This window comes from Rhipicephalus microplus, chromosome 4, assembly GCF_043290135.1.
Source record: "Rhipicephalus microplus isolate Deutch F79 chromosome 4, USDA_Rmic, whole genome shotgun sequence".
Classification (NCBI taxonomy): domain Eukaryota; kingdom Metazoa; phylum Arthropoda; class Arachnida; order Ixodida; family Ixodidae; genus Rhipicephalus; species Rhipicephalus microplus.
Genome location: NC_134703.1, coordinates 192,544,472 through 192,560,798, shown reverse-complemented (window position 1 = coordinate 192,560,798; position 16,327 = coordinate 192,544,472).

Below are 16,327 nucleotides of genomic sequence, written 5' to 3'. Positions count from 1 at the left end.
TGAGCAGAAGAGCATTACATGATACGAAATGTACGCATGCACAGGCCACTTGTGCATCAAACAAATATAAGCATTTGCGAGTGCTCAGGCAAAATATGCATCTTGGCACGTCTGTTTCAGGCAAACAAAAGGACAAATAGTAAATTATTAGCAAGCTTTACCGCATCGCCAAATTACTGCGGTAAAGCCAGCGTGAGCAGAAGAGTATTACATGATACGAAATGAACACATGCACAGGCCACTTGTGCATCAAACAAATATAAGCATTTGCGACTGCTCAGGCCAAATATGCATCTTAGCACGTCCGTTTCAGGGAGACAAAAAGACAATTACCAAATAATAAGTAGGCTTTACTGCATCGCGAAAGCACGCGGTAAAGCCAGCGTGACCAGAGGAGCATTATATGATACGAAATGAACGCATGCACAGGCCACTTGTGCATCAAACAAATATAAGCATTTGCGACTGCTCAGGCCAAATATGCATCTGGGCGCGTCCGTTTCAGGCAAACAAAAGAACAAATACTTAAATATGTTCAAGCTTCACGCATCGCGAAAGCACTGCTGTAAAGCCAAGGTGAGCAGAAGAGCATTACATGATACGAAATGAACGCATGCACAGGCCACTTGTGCATCAAACAAATATAAGCATTTGCGACTGCTCAGGTCAAATATGACTCTTGGCACGTCTGTTTCAGGCAAACAAAAGAACAAACACTAAAATATGATCAAGCTTTAGTTCATCGCACAAGCCCTACGGTAAAGCCAGCGTGAGCAGAAGAGCATTACATGATACGAAATGAACGCATGCCCAGGCCACTTGTGCATCAAACAAATATAAGCATTTGCGACTGCTCAGGCCAAATATGCATCTTGCATGTCCGTTTCAGGCAAACAAAGGACAAATATTAAAGATGATTAAGCTTCACTGCATCGCAAAAGCACTGCGGTAAGCCAGCATGAGCAGAAGAGCATTACATGATACGAAATGAACGCATGCACAGGCCACTTGAGCATCAAACAAATATAAGCATTTGCGAATGCTCAGGCCAATTATGCATCTTGGCACGTCCGTTTCAGGCAAAGAAAATGACAAAGAATTAAATTTGATCAAGCTTCACTGCATCGCAAAGCAATGCGGTAAAGCCAGGCAAACAAAAGGACAAATACTAAAATATTATCAAGCTTCACCGCGTCGCGAAAGCACTGCGGTAAAGCCAGCGTGAGCAGAAGAGCATTACATGATACAAAATGAACGCATGCACAGGCCACTTGTGCATCAAAATAATATAAGCATTTGCGATTGCTCAGGCCAGATATGCATCTTGGCACGTCTGTTTCAGGCAAACAAAAGAACAAATACTAAAATATGATCAAGCTTTAGTACAACGCACAAGCCCTGCGGTAAAGCCAGCGTTAGCACAAGAGCATTAGATGATACGAAATGAACGCATGCCCAGGCCACTTGTGCATCAAACAAATATAAGCATTTGCGACTGCTCAGGCCAAATATGCATCTTGGCACGTCCGTTTCAGGTAGACAAAAAGACAAGTACCAAAAGAAGATTAAGCTTCACTGCATCGCGAAAGCACGGCGGTAAAGCCAGCGTGAGCAGAAGAGCATTACATGATACGAAATGAACGCATGCACAGGCCTCTTGTGCATCAAACAAATATAAGCATTTGCGACTGCTGAGGTTAAATATGCATCTTGACACGTCCCTTTCAGGGAAAGAAAAAGACAATTACCAAAAGATGATTAACTTCACTGCATCACATAAATCACTGCGGTAAATCCAGCGTGAGCAGAATAGCAATACATGATACGAAATGAACGCAGGCACAGGCCACTTGTGCATCAAACAAATATAAGCATTCGCGAGTGCTCAGGCAAAATATGCATCTTGGCACGTCTGTTTCAGGCAAACAAAAGAACAAATACTAAAATATGATCAAGCTTTAGTACATCGCACAAGCCCTGCGGTAAAACGAGCGTTAGCACGAGAGCATTTGATGATACGAAATGAACGCATGCCCAGGCCACTTGTGCATCAAACAAAAAAGCATTTGCGACTGCTCAGGCCAAATATGCATCTTGGCACGTCCGTTTCAGGGAGACATAAAACAATTACCAAAAGATAATTAGGCTTCACTGCATTTCGAAAGCACTGCGGTAAAGCCAGCGTGAGCAGAAGAGCAATACACGATACGAAATGAACGCATGCACAGGCCACGTGTGCATCAAACAAATATAAGCATTTGCGGCTGCTCAGGCCAAATATGCATCTTGGCACGTCCTTTTCAAACAGACAAAAAGACAATTACCAAAAGATGATTAAGCTTCACTGCATTGCGAAAGCACTGCGGTAAAGCCAGCGTGAGCAGAAGAGCATTACATGATACGAAATGAACGCATGCACAGGCCACTTGTGCATCAAACAAATATAAGCATTTGCGAGTGCTCAGGCCCGATATGCATCTTTTCACGTCTGTTTCAGGCAAACAAAAGGACAAATACCAAAAAAAGATTAGGCTTCACTGCATCGCGAAAGAACTTCGGTAAAGCCAGCATGAGCAGAAGAGCATTACATGATACGAAATGTACGCATGCACAGGCCACTTGTGCATCAAACAAATATAAGCATTTGCGAGTGCTCAGGCAAAATATGCATCTTGGCACGTCTGTTTCAGGCAAACAAAAGGACAAATAGTAAATTATTAGCAAGCTTCACCGCATCGCCAAATTACTGCGGTAAAGCCAGCGTGAGCAGAAGAGTATTACATGATACGAAATGAACACATGCACAGGCCACTTGTGCATCAAACAAATAAAAGCATTTGCGACTGCTCAGGCCAAATATGCATCTGGGCGCGTCCGTTTCAGGCAAACAAAAGAACAAATACTTAAATATGTTCAAGCTTCACGCATCGCGAAAGCACTGCGGTAAAGCCAAGGTGAGCAGAAGAGCATTACATGATACGAAATGAACGCATGCACAGGCCACTTGTGCATCAAACAAATATAAGCATTTGCGACTGCTCAGGTCAAATATGACTCTTGGCACGTCTGTTTCAGGCAAACAAAAGAACAAATACTAAAATATGATCAAGCTTTAGTACATCGCACAAGCCCTGCGGTAAAGCCAGCGTTAGCACAAGAGCATTAGATGATACGAAATGAACGCATGCCCAGGCCACTTGTGCAACAAACAAATATAAGCATTTGCGACTGCTCAGGCCAAATATGCATCTTGCACGTCCGTTTCAGGCAAACAAAGGACAAATACTTAATGATGATTAAGCTTCACTGCATCGCAAAAGCACAGCGGTAAGCCAGCGTCAGCAGAAGACCATTACATGATACGAAATGAACGCATGCACAGGCCACTTGTGCATCAAACAAATATAAGCATTTGCGAATGCTCAGGCCAAATATGCATCTTGGCACATCCGTTTCAGGCAAAGAAAATGACAAAAAATTAAGTTTATCAAGCTTCACTGCATAGCAAAAGCACTGCGGTAAAGCCAACGTCCGTTTCAGGCAAACAAAAGGACAAATTCTAAAATATTATCAAGCTTCACTGCGTCGCAAAAGCTTTACGGTAAAGCCAGCGTGAGCAAAGAGCATTACATGATACGAAATGTACGCATGCACAGGCCACTTTTGCATCAAACAAATATAAGCATTTGCGTCTGCTCAGGCCAAATATGCATCTTGGCACGTCCGTTTCAGGTAGACAAAAAGACAAGTACCAAAAGAAGATTAAGCTTCACTGCATCGCGAAAGCACGGCGGTAAAGCCAGCGTGAGCAGAAGAGCATTACATGATACGAAATGAACGCATGCACAGGCCTCTTGTGCATCAAACAAATATAAGCATTTGCGACTGCTGAGGTTAAATATGCATCTTGACACGTCCGTTTCAGGGAAACAAAAAGACAATTACCAAAAGATGATTAAGCTTCACTGCATAACATAAATCACTGCGGTAAATCTAGCGTGAGCAGAATAGCATTACATGATACGAAATGAACGCATGCACAGGCCACTTGTGCATCAAACAAATATAAGCATTCGCGAGTGCTCAGGCCAAATATGCATCTTGGCACGTCTGTTTCAGGCAAACAAAAGAACAAATACTAAAATATGATCAAGCTTTAGTACATCGCACAAGCCCTGCGGTAAAACGAGCGTTAGCACGAGAGCATTTGATGATACGAAATGAACGCATGCCCAGGCCACTTGTGCATCAAACAAAAAAGCATTTGCGACTGCTCAGGCCAAATATGCATCTTGGCACGTCCTTTTCAAACAGACAAAAAGACAATTACCAAAAGATGATTAAGCTTCACTGCATTGCGAAAGCACTGCGGTAAAGCCAGCGTGAGCAGAAGAGCATTACATGATACGAAATGAACGCATGCACAGGCCACTTGTGCATCAAACAAATATAAGCATTTGCGAGTGCTCAGGCCCAATATGCATCTTTTCACGTCTGTTTCAGGCAAACAAAAGGACAAATACCAAAAAATGATTAGGCTTCACTGCATCGCGAAAGAACTTCGGTAAAGCCAGCATGAGCAGAAGAGCATTACATGATACGAAATGTACGCATGCACAGGCCAGTTGTGCATCAAACAAATATAAGCATTTGCGAGTGCTCAGGCAAAATATGCATCTTGGCACGTCTGTTTCAGGCAAACAAAAGGACAAATAGTAAATTATTAGCAAGCTTCACCGCATCGCAAAAATACTGCGGTAAAGCCAGCGTGAGCAGAAGACTATTACATGATACGAAATGAACACATGCACAGGCCACTTGTGCATCAAACAAATATAAGCATTTGCGACTGCTCAGGCCAAATATGCATCTTAGCACGTCCGTTTCAGGGGGACAAAAAGACAATTACCAAACAATAATTAGGCTTTACTGCATCGCGAAAGCACGCGGTAAAGCCAGCGTGAGCAGAGGAGCATTATATGATACGAAATGAACGCATGCACAGGCCACTCGTGCATCAAACAAATATAAGCATTTGCGACTTCTCAGGCCAACTATGCATCTGGGCGCGTCCGTTTCAGGCAAACAAAAAAACAAATACTTAAATATGTTCAAGCTTCACGCATCGCGAAAGCACTGCGGTAAAGCCAAGGTGAGCAGAAGAGCATTACATGATACGAAATGAACGCATGCACAGGCCACTTGTGCATCAAACAAATATAAGCATTTGCGACTGCTCAGGTCAAATATGACTCTTGGCACGTCTGTTTCAGGCAAACAAAAGAACAAATACTAAAATATGATCAAGCTTTAGTACATCGCACACGCCCTGCGGTAAAGCCAGCGCTAGCACAAGAGCATTAGATGATACGAAATGAACGCATGCCCAGGCCACTTGTGCATCAAACAAATATAAGCATTTGCGACTGCTCAGGCCAAATATGCATCTTGCACGTCCGTTTCAGGCAAACTAAGGACAAATACCTAATGATGATTAAGCTTCACTGCATCGCAAAAGCACTGCGGTAAGCCAGCGTCAGCAGAAGACCATTACATGATACGAAATGAACGCATGCACAGGCCACTTGTGCATCAAACAAATATAAGCATTTGCGAATGCTCAGGCCAAATATGCATCTTGCCACATCCGTTTCAGGCAAAGAAAATGACAAAAAATTAAGTTTATCAAGCTTCACTGCATAGCAAAAGCACTGCGGTAAAGCCAACGTCCGTTTCAGGCAAACAAGGACAAATTCTAAAATATTATCAAGCTTCACTGCGTCGCAAAAGCTTTACGGTAAAGCCAGCGTGAGCAAAGAGCATTACATGATACGAAGTGTACGCGTGCACAGGCCACTTTTGCATCAAACAAATATAACCATTTGCGACTACTCAGGCCAAATATGCATCTTGGCACGTCCGTTTCAGGCAAACAAAAGGACAAATACCTAAATATATTAAGCTTCACTGCATCGCAAAAGCACTGCGGTATGCCAGCGTGAGCAGATGAGCATGACATGATACGAAATGAACGCATGCACAGGGCACTTGTGCTTTAAACAAATATAAGCATTTGCGACTGCTCAGGCCAAATATGCATCTTGGCATGTCCGATTCAGGGAGACAAAAAAACAATTACCAAAAGATGAATAAGCTTCACTGCATTGCGACAGCACCGCGGCAAAGCCAGCGTGAGCAGATGAGCATGACATGACACGAAATGAAGGCATGCACAGGCCACTTGTGCATCATACATTATACGCATTTGCGACTGCTCAGGCCAAATATGCATCTTGGCACGTCCGTTTCAGGCAAACAAAAGGACAAATAGTAAATTATTAGCAAGCTTCACCGCATCGCGAAAATACTGCGGTAAAGCCAGAGTGAGCAGAAGAGTATTACATGATACGAAATGGACCCATGCAAAGGCCACTTGTGCATCAAACAAATATAAGCATTTGCGACTGCTCAGGCAAAATATGCATCTTGGCACGTCTGTTTCAGCCAAACAAAAGAACAAATACTAAAATATGATCAAGCTTTATTGCATCGCAGAAGCACTGCAAAAAAGCCAGTGTGAGCAGAAGAGCATTACATGATACGAAATGAACGCATGCCCAGGCCACTTGTGCATCAAACAAATATAAGCATTTGCGACTGCTCAGGCCAAATATGCATCTTGGCACGTCTGTTTCAGGCAAACAAAAGAACAAATAGTAAATTATTAGCAAGCTTCACCGCATCGCAAAAATACTGCGGTAAAGCCAGCGTGAGCAGAAGAGTATTACATGATACGAAATGAACACATGCACAGGCCACTTGTGCATCAAACAAATATAAGCATTTGCGACTGCTCAGGCCAAATATGCATCTTGGCACGTCCGTATCAGGGAGACAAAAAGACAATTACCAAATAATAATTAGGCTTCACTGCATCGCGAAAGCACGCGGTAAAGCCAGCGTGAGCAGAGGAGCATTATATTATACGAAATGAACGCATGCACAGGCCACTTGTGCATCAAACAAGTATAAGCATTTGCGACTGCTCAGGCCAAATATGCATCTTGTCTTGTCCTTTTCAAACAGACAAAAAGACAATTATCAAAAGATGCTTACGCTTCACTGCATCGCAAAAATCACTGCGGCAAAGCCAGCGTGAGCAGATGAGCATGACATGATACGAAATGAACGCATGCATAGGCCACTTGTGCATCAAACATTATAGGCATTTGCGACTGCTCACGCCAAATATGCATCTTGGCACGTCTGTTTCAGGCAAACAAAAGGACAAATATTTAATTATGATCAAGCTTCACTGAAACGCAAAAGCACTGCGGTAAAGCCAGCGTGAGCAAAAGAGCGTTAAATTATACGAAAGAACGCATGCACAGGCCACTTGTGCATCAAACAAATATAAGCATTTGCGACTGCTCAGGCCAAATATGCATCTTGGCACGTCCGTTTCAGGTAGACAAAAAGACAAGTACCAAAAGATGATTAAGGTTCACTGCATCGCGAAAGCACTGCGGTAAAGCCAGTATGAGCAGAAGAGCATAACATGATACGAAATGAACCCATGCAAAGGCCACTTGTGCATCAAACAAATATAAGCATTTGCGAATGCTCAGGCCAAATATGCATCTTGGCACGTCCGTTTCAGGTAGACAAAAAGACAAGTACCAAAAGAAGATTAACCTTCACTGCATCGCGAAAGCACTGCGGTAAAGCCAGCGTGAGCAGAAGAGCACTACATGATACGAAATGAACGCATGCACAGGCCACTTGTGCATCAAACAAATATAAGCATTTGCGACTGCTCAGATCAAATATGCATCTTGGCATGTCCGTTTCAGAGAGACAAAAAAACAATTACCAAATGATGATTAAGCTTCACTGCATTGCGACAGCACTGCGGTAAAGCCAGCGTGAGCAGAAGAGCATTACATGATACGAAATGAACGCATGCACAGGCCTCTTGTGCATCAAACAAATATAAGCATTTGCGACTGCTGAGGTTAAATATGCATCTTGACACGTCCGTTTCAGGGAAACAAAAAGACAATTAACAAAAAACGATTAAGCTTCACTGCATCGCATAAATCACTGCGGTAAATCCAGCGTGAGCAGAATAGCATTACATGATACGAAATGAACGCATGCACAGGCCACTTGTGCATCAAACAAATATAAGCATTCGCAAGTGCTCAGGCCAAAAATGCATCTTGGCACGTCTGTTTCAGGCAAACAAAAGAACAAATACTAAAATATGATCAAGCTTTAGTACATCGCACAAGCCCTGCGGTAAAGCCAGCGTTAGCACTAGAGCATTATATTATACGAAATGAACGCATGCACAGGCCACTTGTGCATCAAACAAGTATAATCATTTGCGACTGCTCAGGCCAAATATGCATCTTGGCATGTCCTTTTCAAACAGACAAAAAGACAATTATCAAAAGATGATTACGCTTCACTGCATCGCAAAAATCACTGCGGCAAAGCCAGCGTGAGCAGATGAGCAGTACATGATACGAAATGAACGCATGCATAAGCCACTTGTGCATCAAACATTATAGGCATTTGCGACTGCTCACGCCATATATGCATCTTGGCACGTCTGTTTCCGGCAAACAAAAGGACAAATATTTAATTATTATCAAGCTTCACTGAAACGCAAAAGCACTGCGGTAAAGCCAGCGTGAGCAAAAAAGCGTTAGATTATACGAAAGAACGCATGCACAGGCCACTTGTGCATCAAACAAATATAAGCATTTGCGTCTGCTCAGGCCAAATATGCATCTTGGCATGTCCGTTTCAGGGAAACAAAAAGACAATTACCAAAAGATGATTAAGCTTCACGCATCGCGAAAGCACTGCGGTAAAGCCAAGGTGAGCAGAAGAGCATTACATGATACGAAATGAACGCATGCCCGGGCCACTTGTGCATCAAACAAATATAAGCATTTGCGACTGCTCAGGCCAAATATGCATCTTGCACGTCCGTTTCAGGCAAACAAAGGACAAATAATTATAGATGATTAAGCTTCACTGCATCGCAAAAGCACTGCGGTAAGCCAGCGTCAGCAGAAGACCATTACATGATACGAAATGAACGCATGCACAGGCCACTTGTGCATCAAAAAATAAAAGCATTTGCGAATGCTCAGGCCAAATATGCATATTGGCACGTCCGTTTCAGGCAAAGAAAATGACAAAAAATTAAATTTATCAAGCTTCACTGCATCGCAAAAGCACTGCGGTAAAGCCAACGTCCGTTTCAGGCAAACAAAAGCACAAATACTAAAATATTATTAAGCTTCACTGCGTCGCAAAAGCTTTGCGGTAAAGCCAGCGTGGGCAAAGAGCATTACATGATACGAAATGTACGCATGCACAGGCCACTTTTGCATCAAACAAATATACGCATTTGCGACTACTCAGGCCAAATATGCATCTTGGCACGTCCGTTTCAGGCAAACAATAGGACAAATACCTAAATATGATTAAGCTTCACTGCATCGCAAAAGCACTGCGGTAAAGCCAGCGTGAGCAGAAGAGCATTACATGATACGAAATGAACGCATGCACAGGCCACTTGTGCATCAAACAAATATAAGCATTTGCGAATGCTCAGGCCAAATATGCATCTTGGCACGTCCGTTTCAGGCAAAGAAAATGACAAAAAATTAAATTTAACAAGCTTCACTGCAGCGCAAAAGCACTGCGGTAAAGCCAACGTCAGTTTCAGGCAAACAAAAGTACAAATACTAAAATATTATCAAGCTTCACTGCGTCGCAAAAGCTTTGCGGTAAAGCCAGCGTGAGCAAAGAGCATTACATGATACAAAATGTACACATGCACAGGCCACTTTTGCATCAAACAAATATAAGCATTTGCGACTACTCAGGCCAAATATGCATCTTGGCATGTCCGTTTTAGGCAAACAAAAGGACAAATACCTAAATATGATTAAGCTTCACTGCATCGCAAAAGCACTGCGGTATGCCAGCGTGAGCAGAAGAGCATTACATGATACGAAATGAACGCATGCACAGGGCACTTGTGCTTCAAACAAATATAAGCATTTGCGACTGCTCAGGCCAAATATGCATCTTGGCATGTCCGATTCAGGGAGACAAAAAAACAATTACCAAAAGATGAATAAGCTTCACTGCATTGCGACAGCACTGCGGCAAAGCCAGCGTGAGCAGATGAGCATGACATGACACGAAATGAACGCATGCACAGACCACTTGTGCATCTTACATTATAAGCATTTGCGACTGCTCAGGCCAAATATGCATCTTGGCACGTCCGTTTCAGGCAAACAAAAGGACAAATATTTAATTATGACCAAGCTTCACTGCATCGCGAAAGCACTGCGATAAAGCCAGCATGAGCAGAAGAGCATAACATGATACGAAATGAACCGATGCAAAGGCCACTTGTGCATCAAAGAAATATAAGCATTTGCGACTGCTCAGGCAAAATATGCATCTTGGCACGTCTGTTTCAGGCAAATAAAAGAACAAATACTAAAATATGATCAAGCTTTAATGCATCGCAGAAGCACTGCAAAAAAGCCAGTGTGAGCAGAAGAGCATTACATGATACAAAATGAACGCATGCCCAGGCCACTTGTGCATCAAACAAATATAAGCATTTGCGACTGCTCAGGCCAAATATGCATCTTGCACGTCCGTTTCAGGCAAACAAAGGACAAATACCTAATGATGATTAAGCTTCACTGCATCGCAAAAGCACTGCGGTAAGCCAGCGTGAGCAGAAGAGCATTACATGATACGAAATGAACGCATGCACAGGAAACTTGTGCATCAAACAAATATAAGCATTTGCGAATGCTCAGGCCAAATATGCATCTTGGCACGTCCGTTTCAGGCAAAGAAAATGACAAATAATTATATTTGATCAAGCTTCACTACATCGCAAAAGCACGGCGGTAAAGCCAACGTCCGTTTCAGGCAAACAAAAGGACAAATACTAAAATATTATCAAGCTTCACTGCGTCGCAAAAGCTTTGCGGTAAAGCCAGCGTGAGCAAAAGAGCGTTACATTATACGAAAGAACGCATGCACAGGCCACTTGTGCATCAAACAAATATAAGCATTTGCGACTGCTCAGGCCAAATATGCATCTGGGCACGTCCGTTTCAGGTAAACAAAAGAACAAATACTTAAATATGTTCAAGCTTCACTGCATCGCAAAGCACTGCGGTAAAGCCAGCGTGAGCAGAAGAGCATTACATGATACGAAAGGAACGCATGCACAGGCCACTTGTGCATAAACAAATATAAGCATTTGCGACTGCTCAGGCCAAATCTGCATCTTGGCACGTCCGTTTCAGGGAGACAAAAAACAATTACCAAAAGATAATTAAGCTTCACTGCATTGCGAAAGCACTGCGGTAAAGCCAGCGTGAGCAGAAGAGCATTACATGATACGAAATGAACGCATGCACAGGCCACTTGTGCATCAAACAAATATAAGCATTTGCGAATGCTCAGGCCCAATATGCATCTTTTCACGTCTGTTTCAGGCAAACAAAAGGACAAATACCAAAAATTGATTAAGCTTCACTGCATCGCGAAAGAACTGCGGTAAAGCCAGTATGAGCAGAACAGCATTACATGATACGTAATGTACGCATGCACAGGCCACTTGTGCATCAAACAAATATAAGCATTTGCGACTGCTCAGGCCAATTATGCATCTTGGCACGTCTGTTTCAGGCAAACAAAAGGACAAATAGTAAATTATAAGCAAGATTTACCGCATCGCAAAAAAGCTGCGGTAAAGCCAGCGTGAGCAGAAGAGTATTACATGATACGAAATGAACACATGCACAGGCCACTTGTGCATCAAACAAATATAAGCATTTGCGACTGCTCAGGCCAAATATGCATCTTGGCACGTCCGTTTCAGGGAGACAAAAAAACAATTACCAAATAATAATTAGGCTTCACTGCATCGCGAAAGCACGCGGTAAAGCCAGCGTGAGCAGAGGAGCATTATATGATACGAAATGAACGCATGCACAGGCCACTTGTGCATCAAACAAGTATAAGCATTTGCGACTGCTCAGGCCAAATATGCATCTTGCACGTCCGTTTCAGGCAAAAAAAGGACAAATAATTAATGATGATTAAGCTTCACTGCATCGCAAAAGCACTGCGGTAAGCCAGCGTCAGCAGAAGACCATTACATGATACGAAATGAACGCATGCACAGGCCACTTGTGCATCAAACAAATATAAGCATTTGCGAATGCTCAGGCCAAATATGCATCTTGGCACGTCCGTTTCAGGCAAAGAAAATGACAAAACATTAAATTTATCAAGCTTCACTGCATCGCAAAAGCACTGCGGTAAAGCCAACGTCCGTTTCAGGCAAACAAAAGGACAAATACTAAAATATTATCAAGCTTCACTGCGTCGCAAAAGCTTTGCGGTAAAGCCAGCGTGAGCAAAGAGCATTACATGATACGATATGTACGCATGCACAGGCCACTTTTGCATCAAACAAATATAAGCATTTGCGACTACTCAGGCCAAATATGCATCTTGGCACGTCCGTTTCAGGCAAACAAAAGGACAAATACCTAAATATGATTAAGCTTCACTGCATCGCAAAAGCACTGCGGTATGCCAGCGTGAGCAGAAGAGCATTACATGATACGAAATGAACGCATGCACAGGGCACTTGTGCTTCAAACAAATATAAGCATTTGCGACTGCTCAGGCCAAATATGCATCTTGGCACGTCCGTTTCAGGTAAACAAAAGGACAAATATTTAATTATGACCAAGCTTCACTGCATCGCGAAAGCACTGCGGTAAAGCCAGCATGAGCAGAAGAGCATAACATGATACGAAATGAACCGATGCAAAGGCCACTTGTGCATCAAATATAAGCATTTGCGACTGCTCAGGCAAAATATGCATCTTGGCACGTCTGTTTCAGGCAAATAAAAGAACAAATACTAAAATATGATCAAGCTTTGATGCATCGCAGAAGCACTGCAAAAAAAGCCAGTGTGAGCAGAAGAGCATTACTTGATACAAAATGAACGCACGCCCAGGCCACTTGTGCATCAAACAAATATAAGCATTTGCGACTGCTCAGGCCAAATATGCATCTTGCACGTCCGTTTCAGGCAAACAAAGGACAAATACCTAAAGATGATTAAGCTTCACTGCATCGCAAAAGCACTGCGGTAAGCCAGCGTGAGCAGAAGAGCATTACATGATACGAAATGAACGCATGCACAGGCAACTTGTGCATCAAACAAATATAAGCATTTGCGAATGCTCAGGCCAAATATGCATCTTGGCACGTCCGTTTCAGGCAAAGAAAATGACAAATAATTAAATTTGATCAAGCTTCACTACATCGCAAAAGCACTGCGGTAAAGCCAACGTTCGTTTCAGGCAAACAAAAGGACAAATACTAAAATATTATCAAGCTTCACTGCGTCGCAAAAGCTTTGCGGTAAAGCCAGCGTGAGCAAAAGAGCGTTACATTATACGAAAGAACGCATGCACAGGCCACTTGTGCATCAAACAAATATAAGCATTTGCGACTGCTCAGGCCAAATATGCATCTGGGCACGTCCGTTTCAGGTAAACAAAAGAACAAATACTTAAATATGTTCAAGCTTCACTGCATCGCAAAGCACTGCGGTAAAGCCAGCGTGAGCAGAAGAGCATTACATGATACGAAATGAACGCATGCACAGGCCACTTGTGCATAAACAAATATAAGCATTTGCGACTGCTCAGGCCAAATCTGCATCTTGGCACGTCCGTTTCAGGGAGACAAAAAACAATTACCAAAAGATAATTAGGCTTCACTGCATTGCGAAAGCACTGCGGTAAAGCCAGCTTGAGCAGAAGAGCAATACACGATACGAAATGAACGCATGCACAGGCCACTTGTGCATCAAACAAATATAGGCATTTGCGGCTGCTCACGCCAAATATGCATCTTGGCACGTCCTTTTCAAACAGACAAAAAGACAATTACCAAAAGATGATTAAGCTTCACTGCATTGCGAAAGCACTGCGGTAAAGCCAGCGTGAGCAGAAGAGCATTACATGATACGAAATGTACGCATGCACAGGCCATTGTGCATCAAACAAATATAAGCATTTGCGACTGCTCAGGCCAAATATGCATCTTGGCACGTCTGTTTCAGGCAAACAAAAGGACAAATAGTAAATTATTAGCAAGATTCACCGCATCGCAAAAATACTGCGGAAAAGCCAGCGTGAGCAGAAGAGTATTACATGATACGAAATGAACACATGCACAGGCCACTTGTGCATCAAACAAATATAAGCATTTGCGACTGCTCAAGCCAAATATGCATCTTGGCACGTCCGTTTCAGGGAGACAAAAAAACAATTACCAAATAATAATTACGCTTCGCTGCATCGCGAAAGCACGCGGTAAAGCCAGCTTGAGCAGAGGAGCATTATATGATACGAAATGAACGCATGCACAGGCCACTTGTGCATCAAACAAGTATAAGCATTTGCGACTGCTCAGGCCAAATATGCATCTTGCACGTCCGTTTCAGGCAAAAAAAGGACAAATAATTAATGATGATTAAGCTTCACTGCATTGCAAAAGCACTGCGGTAAAGCCAGCGTGAGCAGAAGAGCATTACATGATACGAAATGAACGCATGCACAGGCCACTTGTGCATCAAACAAATATAAGCATTTGCGAATGCTCAGGCCAAATATGCATCTTGGCACGTCCGTTTCAGGCAAAGAAAATGACAAAAAATTAAATTTATCAAGCTTCACTGCATCGCAAAAGCACTGCGGTAAAGCCAACGTCCGTTTCAGGCAAACAAAAGGTCAAATACTAAAATATTATCAAGCTTCACTGCGTCGCAAAAGCTTTGCGGTAAAGCCAGCGTGAGCAAAGAGCATTACATGATACGAAATGTACGCATGCACAGGCCACTTTTGCATCAAACAAATATAAGCATTTGCGACTACTCAGGCCAAATATGCATCTTGGCACGTCCGTTTCAGGCAAACAAAAGGACAAATACCTAAATATGATTAAGCTTCACTGCATCGCAAAAGCACTGCGGTATGCCAGCGTGAGCAGAAGAGCATTACATGATACGAAATGAACGCATGCACAGGGCACTTGTGCTTTAAACAAATATAAGCATTTGCGACTGCTCAGGCCAAATATGCATCTTGGCACGTCCGTTTCAGGCAAAGAAAATGACAAATAATTAAATTTGATCAAGCTTCACTACATCGCAAAAGCACTGCGGTAAAGCCAACGTTCGTTTCAGGCAAACAAAAGGACAAATACTAAAATATTATCAAGCTTCACTGCGTCGCAAAAGCTTTGCGGTAAAGCCAGCGTGAGCAAAAGAGCGTTACATTATACGAAAGAACGCATGCACAGGCCACTTGTGCATCAAACAAATATAAGCATTTGCGACTGCTCAGGCCAAATATGCATCTGGGCACGTCCGTTTCAGGTAAACAAAAGAACAAATACTTAAATATGTTCAAGCTTCACTGCATCGCAAAGCACTGCGGTAAAGCCAGCGTGAGCAGAAGAGCATTACATGATACGAAATGAACGCATGCACAGGCCACTTGTGCATAAACAAATATAAGCATTTGCGACTGCTTAGGCCAAATCTGCATCTTGGCACGTCCGTTTCAGGGAGACAAAAAACAATTACCAAAAGATAATTAGGCTTCACTGCATTGCGAAAGCACTGCGGTAAAGCCAGCTTGAGCAGAAGAGCAATACACGATACGAAATGAACGCATGCACAGGCCACTTGTGCATCAAACAAATATAGGCATTTGCGGCTGCTCACGCCAAATATGCATCTTGGCACGTCCTTTTCAAACAGACAAAAAGACAATTACCAAAAGATGATTAAGCTTCACTGCATTGCGAAAGCACTGCGGTAAAGCCAGCGTGAGCAGAAGAGCATTACATGATACGAAATGAACGCATGCACAGGCCACTTGTGCATCAAACAAATATAAGCATTTGCGAATGCTCAGGCCAAATATGCATCTTGGCATGTCCTTTTCAAACAGACAAAAGACAATTATCAAAAGATGATTACGCTTCACTGCATCGCAAAAATCTCTGCGGCAAAGCCAGCGTGAGCAGATGAGCATGACATGATACGAAATGAACGCATGCATAGGCCACTTGTGCATTAAACATTATAGGCATTTGCGACTGCTCACGCCAAATATGCATCTTGGCACGTCGGTTTCAGGCAAAGAAAATGACAAAAAATTAAATT